Source organism: Nyctereutes procyonoides, unplaced genomic scaffold (genome assembly GCF_905146905.1).
Source record: "Nyctereutes procyonoides isolate TBG_1078 unplaced genomic scaffold, NYPRO_anot_genome, whole genome shotgun sequence".
Classification (NCBI taxonomy): Eukaryota; Metazoa; Chordata; class Mammalia; order Carnivora; family Canidae; genus Nyctereutes; species Nyctereutes procyonoides.
The window spans coordinates 5,383,830-5,395,491 of record NW_026575132.1 but is presented as its reverse complement, the minus strand read 5'-3'; the positions used below and the strand labels follow the sequence as shown (position 1 = coordinate 5,395,491).

At 37.9% G+C, this 11,662-nt stretch overlaps 1 non-coding gene across 1 annotated transcript; it reads right to left on the bottom strand.

Moving 5' to 3' along the window:
* Positions 1-4,239: 4,239 nt before the first annotated feature.
* TRNAK-CUU (transfer RNA lysine (anticodon CUU)) lies at positions 4,240-4,312 on the bottom strand. Its single transcript has one exon. It is a non-coding gene; the product is annotated as a tRNA-Lys (tRNA).
* Between the last annotated feature and the right edge of the window lie 7,350 nt (positions 4,313-11,662).

The window sequence follows — 11,662 nt, the reverse complement described above, 5'->3', positions numbered from 1 at the left end:
AAAGATTTACTTATTTATTTGTTTGTTTGTTTATTTATTTGAGAGAGAGAGAGACCAAGGAGTGCAGGCAGAGGGGAAAAAAAGAATCTTGAGCAGACTCTGCTGAGTGCTAAGCCTGATGGGGGTTCAGTTTCATGATGCTGAGATCATGTCCTGAACTGAAATCAAGAGTCAGACACTCAACCAACTGACCCTCCCAGGTGCCTTGACATGTATATTTTTATATCTTAACACCTATAGCTCTTAGTTGCTTAGATATTTTTGTCCTTTCTGAAGAATAACCTCTGAAGGAGACTCTATCTTCTTATCTTTCTTTTTTGTAAAGATTTTATTTATTTATTCATGAGAGACACAGAGACACAGGCAGAGGGAGAAACAGGCTCCATGCAGGGAGTCCGACATGGGACTCGATCCCAGGACTCCAGGATCACGCCCTGGGCTGAAGGCAGGTGCTCAACTGCTGAGCCCCGCAGGCGTCCCTATATTCTTATCTTTCTGTGGTCAGTGGCCTGATACAACCTCCATATTCAGAAGTGGCTCATGAAGTAGTTCTGGAAACAATGACAGTCATCCTTACTGAGCCATTAGCATGTGACAATGATAGGCCAAACTTCAGTGACATCTTAATGAAAACTGCATATGTCACTATTTCTATATTTTGGCGATTTCTATAATTTTGTGATACTTTTTAATCATTTTAAATCCCCGTTTCTGTGCAATAGCAATTGTAAAACCCTTCAAAATAAGTATGTATCATATGCTGGTTCCAAGAAGGGGGGAAGTTGGGGTAAACCACATCCTGCTCTCAGAGGAAACAGTGAAGGCAGTGAGAATGACCTGAGGAAGGCAGGGGTAAGGGATCTGGGGTGATAATGTGGACCTTGCCCTGTGAGGGTTTATTAGCAGCAAACTGCTCATAAAAGTGACAAATTCTCTGTTTTTACACTGCCAAGCGAGTATTTCTAGGTTCATTTGTGGGAAGGAAATCCAAGAGATCCAGAAATTGCTTTGGTGATTCCAGTTTATGTTTCATAGGGCTACTGGAACAAGGTACCACAAACTCAATGAATATAACTCAATGAAATAACAAAAATTCATTTTCTCACAATTCTGGAAGCAAGGAGTCTGAAATCAAGGTGTTAGCAGGGTTGGTTCCTTCTGCCCTGGGGCAGAAACTGTGTCTCTCTTATCTCCTGGTAGTCGCCTGCCTGCAATCCCTGGCATTCCTTTGGCCTGTAGCTACATCACTCCAATATCTACTTCCATCATCACGTGGCCTTCTCTATGTGTCTAAATTTTCCTATTTTCAAAAGGATACCCTAATCTAGTATGACCTCATTTTAACTTAACTATACGTCACAAAGACTGTATTTCCCTAAATTCACATTCATAGGTTACAGGAGCTTGACCTTGAGTATATCTGCTTGGTATATCTTCATAATTCAACCCAGAGCACCCCCTCAGATTCCCTTGGATAGGCTCAGCATACAGACCTTGCCACCTCTTTGAGGGTGGTGGTATTGAGGATAATGAAGAAGCGAACATGGCCCCGGAATCCTGGGGTTCTGTGTCGCCAATCCCCCACCACTCCACTCATACAGGTGGATGAGGCTAAAAAGCATGCTTATTTATTTTTACTGTTTCAGGTCCTGAAATTGTATTTGAAATACATTTTGAGCTCAATTAAAATAATTCTGAAGTGGATATTTGCTATAAAGCATTAGAGTCGAGAGTGTCATAATATATATTTTTTTTTGATTTTTAAAGCATTTTATTGTGGAAATTTTGAACACACTCAAAAATGGAGAAAATTGAATAATGAACTCCCGTGTATCAATTGTTCAGCTTCAACCATTATCAGTATTTTGGTATCTCACTTCATCTACCCCCTACTCCCAGGTTATTATTTTTTTTCCTAAAATATTTTAAAGCAAAATCTAGATAGACATCATGTCGTTTCACTTGTAAAGACTTTAGAATATATCTCCCATAGAGAAGGTTAGTGGCATTATGAAAAAAAAAATGACCTTCCCTGTCCACCAGAATCTCATTCTTAGAGGACAGATTCTTCTCCCATGTAGATAGTTTAATTAGACTCTTTTCTCATACTTAGCACCTGATATTGATCATCCATACCCTGCCCCCCTTCTCCTGAGGCTATTCCCTTTCTTAGCTGGATCACTGTTTTAGTTATATATTGCTTTGTAGCCAATTATTCCTAAACTTAGCAACTTAAAACAACAAATATTTGCCATTTCAAGTTTCTGTGGGTCAGGGATTCAAAAAAATATCAGTTGGGTTATTCTGGCTGAAGGTCTCTCATGAGGTTGAGTCAGGATGTCAGTGGGAGCCTCAGTCATCTGAAGGCTTACGTTGGCCTGGAGGATCTATTTCCAGGATGCTTCATTACATGACTGTTAGCAGGAGGCCTCAGTTCCTATTAGCTGTTGGCAGGAGGCCACATGCAACTCTGCAGAGGGTTCCTTGGGTATCTTTAGAAGATGGCAGCCAGTTCCCTTAGAGAGTTACTCAAAGAGATCAAAGAGGAAATCACAGTGCCTTTTATGATCTGGTCTTGGTAGTGATATCCCATCACTTCTATCATAATCTACTTATTAGAAGCTAGTCATCAAGTCCACCCTGCACTCAAAAGAGGAAGAATAAGCTTCACCTCTTTAAGGAAGGAGAATTTAGACATTTGTGGACATATTTTTAAACTGCTGGAATCAGGGCAACTGGCTGGCTCTCTCAGAAGAGCATGCGACTCTTGATCTTGGGGTTGTGAGTTCCTGTCCCACATTGAGGGTAGAGATTACTTAAACATACAAACCTTAAAAAAAATCACCACAATCATCAATGGGTGGACATCATGAAAAAAATGGAGAAGGAGCTAATTGATGGTATATGTCATTAATGAACAACTGGTTTGGCCTCTAGGTGAAGATGACGAGATCAACTACATCTAAAGAAATTCTGAAGATTTTCCTCTATGTTCCTCCTCTTAAACATTTTTTTAAAGTACTCTCTACATCTAACATAGGGGTCAAACCCCAAGATCAAGACTCTACCACCTCAGCCAGCCCAGGACCCTTCTTTCTCTTAACTTTTGACTCCCTCTCTTCTCCTTGCTACTGGATTTTAGAGAACCTTAACATTTTTCTAGCTGTCCCAACACTACAGTGTCCTACCCAGATTTTATCTTCCTCCTCAAAAGTTCTCTATACTTATAAATTATTGTTTAGTCATTTCCTTCACAAGACATCTAGTCATGATTTTTACTTCCTCAGTCTAGACTAGCAGACCTATACTTTCAAGCCCAATTACATTTTTAGGCTTGGGTGGAAGGGATCTCAGAAGTCATTTAGCTATTAGGAAATTAAATCAGTGAGCCAAAATTCACATTCTAACAAATAATTAAAATAGAGGAGAAAGAACACTAAATAAACTGAAGAATTATAAAATAACAGAGCCAGACGTGCTCTTAAGATTTTCTAGTTTAAGTCAATGGCTCTCTTTAGGTAGTAAAGTAAGACCCATTTAAACATTTTGTTCCAAAGCCACCCAGCTAGTGAGGGAGTATAACTTAGACTATATTTCAAGTTTGTTAACTTCCAATTTAATATTCTTTTTACTATACTACTTATTTTGGCCTTCCTTATTAGAGGTTTCATAGATTACTTCCAGATTCTGTTTTAGCTTTACTTAGAGTCAATTTGCAACAGGATAGGTTCCTTATGTCCTGGTATGTAGTTAGGCTGGTAGTTAGAGTTAAGCATATATTTTAGTCTGAAGCAGGACTTCTTGGACATAAAAGAGGGTGGTATTAATAATAATGTTAGGCTGACAGGTATAAATTAGGAAGGCTTTGGGTAAACTGTTACAAGTGGCGATCAGTTTGTAGGTATTATGATGAATAGAGATGAAGACAGAGAGCAAAATGTTCTTACCCTCGTTATTTCTGAATACGTTCAATGTATATGTCAATTTGACCACAAACCATAATGTAATAATAATAATAATAATAAAAGAGATTTTTTAAAATTGCCTTCTGGATGTCCTATAGCTTCTTTGGAAATGACAGGAAAGAGACCTCCAAATTTCTGATGGAGAGTTAATTTATTCAACAGATAGTTATTGTTTATTTTGTACCAGGCATTGTACAATAGGAGCCAGACATATGATAGAACACAGACAAAAGCGTCTATGTTCTTGTAGACTATTTTTCTAAAGCAAGCCCTATGCCCAACATGAGGCTTGAACTCATGATTCTGAGATCAAGAGTCCCATGCTCTACCAACTGAGCCAGCCAGGCATCCCAAAAAGCCTCCATGTTCTTGAGGCCTACTTTTTAGTAATTAAATAAAAATGATCTTACTAACTTAAACAATTAGCAGGATTTGGGTCTTGCATTCCTTATTCAGTTGGGGGTAGAGATATTACTGAGGTATCTACATTCTTAAGACAGATTCCTTGGTGACCTATGCCATATACTATAGAGCAATAGATGAATATGTAAACCAGGGATGCAAATGAAGTCATGGTTCAGACAGTTTTGTTTGTGAAAGTATCTGAGCAATATGGGAGCTACTCTTGTGACCTTGAACTCTCTAGTCCTATAGTCTGATCCAATGAGCTGATTTGCTTCAACAGAGTAAACTCATTTGTCTTGCCCAAGGGAAGCATTTTGCCAATTTTACAGTTGGATAGTTCCTTTAAAAAAAATACATTAGTAGTTATTTCAGCATTAAGATTTGCCATAAATTAAATCTGTGCAGATTTCCAGCTGAGCTAGAATTTTACCAAAATAATAGAGTCCCACTAATTACTATGTTAAGTAAATCCTCATCCTCTCTGTAAATAATGTAGGTGGTAATTTACTCTTCTGTAGATGTATAAATTAAGCCACCAGGAGGTTAACTAATTTGCTCAAGGTCACAGTATGTGGCAGGGTTAAAACTGAATCTACAAACCTTGATTCCTAATTTTTAAACTCATAATCTCTTTCCCTGTATTTAGCTATATATATATATATATATTAACCTATATTTGGAAATAAAAACTTATGTATATAAATAATAGCTTATATATACAAATGATAACCTATTTCTAGAAATGCCTTCTCTATCTATATATGGTAACACCAGTGTGAATGTAGTAGTAATGGCATTGGGGTTCATCCAACAAGATCTATTGAGTGATTATTTTATTCTAATGATCTTAAGGAATAGAAGATAGGGATGAATTTTAGGACAAAAAACATTTGCTTTCCCAAACTTAACCAGTTGTTTGTGTGGCAGGGTGTAGAAAAAATTAATCGAACTTTACTTTTTAAGTTTGCCTGTATTAGGCAAGAATGGCCTGTGAGTAGCTCTTCTGGGCCATACCGAATACCTTGGCAGCTACTTTATGACACTGAAGTTGCAGAATTTCAAAATTAGGTGTATAGGACAAGTTCTTACTTTCTATATTTTATGGGAAAATACCACCCTTAACTCAGTTATTCGAGAGAAAGTCCAGTTGCATATTTGCTACGACCGATAACCACCATCATCACCATTATCGTCTAAACGTAGTTAAGCACCCACCTGTGTTTTGATGCCTGTGACATTGATAGTGAGAAATGAATAAGAAACAAGACAAAGGTCCTGAAATGCTTCTCTAATTTTTGCAAAAGGGAGGATAAGAGCTTTTGTTCTAATTCTCTTGTACCATATAATAATGAATAAAAACAATTTTCTTCCAATTACTTATCCTAACACCTTTTCTTTAATAAAAAGACAAACAAGTTTAAGAATGCCAATGGGTAAAAATTGCATATCAATCATGACCTCCTAAGAGAAAAGTCTACAATGGCTCTTCTTGGAAACCGTAGTCCCAGAACAACAGTGTGTCAATGCATCTCAGGCCAACAAAAAAAGTCCCAAACACCAAGCTACACGAACTCCCCACAGGCACTGTTTTTATTCCACGTATCATTTATGTATATGAAAGAGAAAAAAAGCACATTTAAGGTTCACATTGCTCAATATATTCCTCTAAACATAAATTAATTCTATTTAGTTGAAAAACTATTAGTCTTTTAGGATAGTCTGGTCATGAAACTGATCCATCCTTACAGATTGCATCGATTTCTTTGAAAAACCTGCACAGGAAATGACTAGGATCAAATCTTAGAAATTATGCATGTCTAAAGTAAATTTAATTTTGGAGGGTGTTAATTTGGAAAGATCAAGGAGATTAAGCAGAAGAAATTGTTGCATGCAAAAAGAAGCATTACTTTAATTTTCTGGATGAACTATTTTCCTGCTTGATCAATTTCTTTTTTTAGAAGTTTGGCCAAAACGGATTATAAACATCAAATTTTAAGTAATGTACAGCTTGCTTCTCAACTCTCTGTCTCTCTGTCTGTCTCTCTCACATGTACACAGACACACACGCACAGCACATCTCTAATTTTCAGGTCTTTACTGATGATTCCAGAGCAGACAGTGGGTTAAAAGGTTTAGAAAAGACCAGTAGGACATATGTTTCTAATGTTATGAAGTACAAAGTCTGTAAGCCCATAGAATACTAAGAGACGAATGAGTCACATCAGTCCATCAAAAGAGTTCTGAAAACAGGCAAATTCATCCGAATCTGTGTTGTTACCCAAGAGTTCTAATTTGTGAGCTGTAATGATGAAACATGCAAACAAATTATAGTATCCTCTCCTCACAAAAAAAGCCCAAATCACTTGACCCTGAATCTCCCTTTTGATATTGCCTTAACTCTTTTCGAGCAAACCTCTTCAAAAATGGCTCTGATTCTTATTCTTCCTTTCATGCTTGAACTTGCTCCAGATTGTTGCTCTTACTGTGCCATTCGCAAGGTTCCTGTCAGCGTCACTACTGAACCTCTTCTTGTCAAATCAAATGGCTAATTCTCAGTCCTCAACTCCCTCAATGACTGGATGCAGTTGAGTTCTCCCTCTTTCTGGAAGCACCTCACTTTCTTCACTTTGGAGGAAAACCATTTTTTGGTTCTTCTATTATCTGGCTGGTTGTTCCTCCAGGATGCTCCAATGACTTCTATCTCACCCAGAAGACAAGCCAAGGTTCTTACAATGGCCCACAATGTTTGTCTGTGTTTGTCTCCCAGCCCTCTCTCCATCCTACAACTTCTTACACTTGGTCTGTCACTTCCTTCCCTCCTGCCATCTTGGCTTCCATCTGCTTCTGTGGATGGGCCAGGTATGCTGCTGCCTCAGAGCCTTTGCACTGGCTGTTCCTCCTCGTGGAATCTCTGCATGAATTGCTCTGTTACTTCCTTCAGGTTTTTATTCATGTGATGTTGTATCTGCTACTGTATTTGTGAATCCCCAACTCCCTCTATGCTCCTTGTCATGCCTTACTCTTTTTTTCCTTAGTGCTTACCACAATCTGACATTACATATTTACTTTTTAATTTGGCTATTATTTCTCTCTCTCAGTAGAATATAAGTTCTGTGATCAGAACCATCATTTTGTTCCATGTCATAGCCTCAGCGCTTAGAACATTTAGCACAAAATTGACCCTCAATAAAAAGTTTTTGAAAAAAAAAGAGTGAATAAAAAATGATTTACCAAATAGATAAAAATAATTCTGTTTTTAAAAAAAGTACCTGAAAAAAATAAAAATAAAAAAGTACCTGATAGCAATGGTTATTACTAATTACTTTAAAAAAAATTTTATTTATTTATTCATGAGACACACACAGAGAGAGAGAGAGAGGCAGAGACACAGGCAGAGGGAGAAGCAGGCCCCATGCAGGGAGCCAGATGCAGGACTTGATCCCGAGGCTCCAGGACCATGCCCTGGGCTGAAGGTAGACACTAAACTGCTGAGCCATCCAGGGATCCCCTACTAATTACTTTTTTAAAAAGCGCCAGTTCTGGCAAGTTAAGATTGCTTTAACCAACTTTCTTGATACTCTGGCCCATTTAGAATTTCCTTCTGCTGGAGTGCCTTGGTGGTGTAGTCGGTTAAGCGTTGGAGTCTTGGTTTCTGCTCAGGTCATTATCTCAGGGTTGTGGGATGGGGTCCTGTATTGGGTTACACACTCACTGCAGAGTCAGCTTAAAGATTCTCACTCCCTCTGCCCCTCCCCATTACCCACCCCCACTCTCTGCTCTTTCTTTCTCTCTCTCAAATCAATCAATCAATCAATCAATCAATCAATCAATCAATCTTGAATGAAAAAGAATTTCCTTTTATAGAATTAAAAAAGCATGTGGGGCGACTGGGTGGCTCAGTCAGTTAAGCATCCAACTCTTGATTTTGGCTCATGTCATGGTCTCAGAGTTGTGAGATGGAGTCCAGGGTCGAAATCTGTGCTGACTTGGAGTCTGTTTAAGGTCCTCTCTCTCTGCCTCTCCCTCTTCCCATCTCCCCTCCTTATTCATATTCTCTCTCTCTCTCCCTCTCTCTCTCTCTCTCTCTCTCACAAAAAAGTATAGTTTGTGATCTGAACTGTAACAATTCATTCAGTGTATAAGGGGCATAGTTTTCTCTTCATTGCTGATTTTCTAAACTGTTCACCCTAAGGAGGAAAACCAGCAGAACTGGAAAAGAAAAATGCATACAAAATTTTCTCCACTAAAACTTAGAGCAATTTTAATGAACTGATTGGTTGGGATCCCTGGGTGGATCAGTGGTTAAGCATCTGCCTTCAGCTCGGGGTGTGATCCCCAGGGTCCTGGGATTGTGTCCCACATCGGGCTCCCTGCATGGAGCCTGTTTCTCCCTCTGCCTATGTCTCTGCCTCTCTCTGTCTCTCATGAATAAATAAATAAAATCTTTAAAAATAAATGAAGTGACTGGTATTATTTTTATTAGAGACTGAAAATTCAACTTGGATGTTCTCCCTGCAATTTGGGATGTTTGCTGAGGATTATTTCCAGGCTTAGTAGTAATTGGTTCAATAGGTAGACTTTCCCAAGTATAAGGGAAAAAAGATAGATGAAATAAAGTTCATAAGTAATTTTAAAAACTCTGGGAAAAAAAAGGTAGCAGTATTCATTTATCTACTCATTTATTATCACCATTTGCATGCTTTAAATAAAATCTAGAAACCTATGTAAAAAAGCTGAAAAGATATAAAAACATCAAGATTCAGTTTTATGCACTTTTTCTCACACTTTCTTTTGCTCGCACTTTTATTGCATTTATTCTCATTCTACTGTTCTTCCAACAAATGTATAACTTAATATTAATTTTTTTCTGAGATCAAAAACTTTCAGGATATAAATCATTTCCTTCTCTGTACTACCCTATATTCATGTAACATATCTTTTGACCTTATTCCTTTTCCTTTTTTATTGCCTTAAAAAAAAATCTCTCTCTCTCTTGTCAGGTTATGAGCTCTTCGGCAAGGACTAACCTTTGTATCTCTAGTGGCTAGTGCAGTGCGTGGCACATGGTAGTCACTCTATAAATATTTGTTGAAATAAATTGATTAGGCATGCTTACAGTTACTACAGGAGGGTAAACAGCTGCTACTATCTTGTTTCTAAAACGAAATACATTAATTAGCAGCTAGTTGAATTATTTGAGGTTAATTTTTATATAGTAATTTATAATTCAGGGATTCAATCCTAACATTTTCAGCTACATGTCCTCTGGGCTTAAGTTTTTCACATAAAATGACCATAATAATAATCCCTTACCCACAGAATTATGATAAGGAGTAAGTGGAAGAATACAAATAAAGTGTTTTGCATGTTGCTGAAAACAGAGGGAACGTTCAGTTTATGTTCGCTCTTATTGCTGCTTCTGCTTTTGTTATTGTTGCTGTTATTAATCTGGTTTGGTTTTGGTGACCTGTGTACTATATCAGATGAAGAATATAATATTCAGTTTATATTAGTTGCTATTATTTTTTATTTTATGTTATTATTTAAAGATTATTTATTTGAGAGAGAGAGAGAGCAGGGGGAAAGAATCTCAAGCAGACTCCCCACTGAGTGAGGAGCTGGTCTCAGGGCTCTACCTCACAATTCAGAGATCATGACCGGAGCCAAAATCAAGAGTTGCATGCTCAACTGACTGAACCACCCAGGCGCCCCATTAGTTGCTATTATTATTATTATTATTATTATTAGTTTGGTTTTAGTCTTAAGGCATTATAACCCATTAAAGAATGAGTATGTATTTGCATACCTCTTCTTTTCATGGTTAAAGAGGACTGGAAAGAATTTTCAAGCGCAAAAGGTTGCTGTTTTCCAAACCAGATTTGGTGTGTGTGTGTGTGTGTGTGTGTGTGTGTGTGTGTGTGTGTGTTTTCTTCTTTGTCAAGAAAGTGCCAAAAAAATTACTTTAGCCTCTCTTAAGAAGGAAACTGAATTAGCTCTGCTGTGAGGTGTGGGCAACAAGTTCTCTGGAAACACTAAGGTCAACCACTCTGAGGACTAAAGAGGAGATCTGGTGACACTCTTGTTTGGATAAGGAGGTAGCATTGGCAACAGTTTATTTGGAAGGTGGTAAAGGAGCCTCTATCTGACTCATGGTGGGTGGATCCCCAGAAGGAGGGACAGTGGATGGTGATTTTTGGATCTTCAAGGAGTAACATCATGTTTTTGAGAAACCAAGACCTTGGTGGGGGGACAGCGGGGGCACCTGTTCTGAAAGAGCTGAGCTTTAAGATTTATGATCCAGGAATCCAATTCTTGGCCTTAGCTGAGTTTAGCATAGAAGATTGTTAAAGGAGCACATTGAGCCTTGTTGTAATGTAGATGAATAAGCATCACAGAATGTGATGTTAGTTAGAAGGGAAAAATTATTTCTGCAAATTGAAAGATAAATCATTTCAAAGAGTAACTGAGGATGAATAAAACCATAGATAAGATAAAATCCATAGGATCTAAATGAGTGCCCTTTCTTTCTTTCTTCTCTCTTTTTCTTTCTTTCTTTCTTTCTTTCTTTCTTTCTTTCTTTCTTTCTTTCTTTCTTTCTTTCTTCTTTCTTTCTTTCTTCTCTCTCTTTTTCTTTCTTTCTTTCTTCTTTCTTTTCTTTTTCTTTTTTTTTAAGATTTTATTTATTTATTCATGAGAGACGCAGAGACATAGGCAGAGGGAGAAGCAGGCTCCATGTAGGGAGCCCGATGTGGGACTCGATCCCGGGTCTCCAGGATCGCGCCCTGGGCCGAGGGCAGATGCTCAACTGCTGAGCCACCCTGGGGTCCCATTGAGTGCCTTTTCACTGAATTTTTATTCCACTTTTCATTTATCTTCAATGGTGGTAAAGAATACATAACAGAAATTTTACCATTTGTTAAATGGTTATTTCTTTTTAATGGTTACTTCTCTACTTCCAACATGGACTTAAATTCATGACCACAAAATCAAGAGTCACATGCTCTACTGACTGCACCAGCCAGCCACCCCATTTTTAAAATCATTTTTAAGTGTACAATTAAGTGGCATTAAGTAGATATACAATGTTGTGCAATCATCATCATTTTCCATTTCCAGAACTTCTTCATCATCTCTAACAAAAACTCTGCATCCATTAAGTAAGAACTTCCCATGCCCCTCTCCCCTCAGCCCCTGGTAAAACCCATTCTACTTTCTGTCTCTGCAAATTTGCCTATTCTTGGTATCTCATGTAAGTGGAATCATACAATATTTAGCCTTTTGTTTCTGGATCA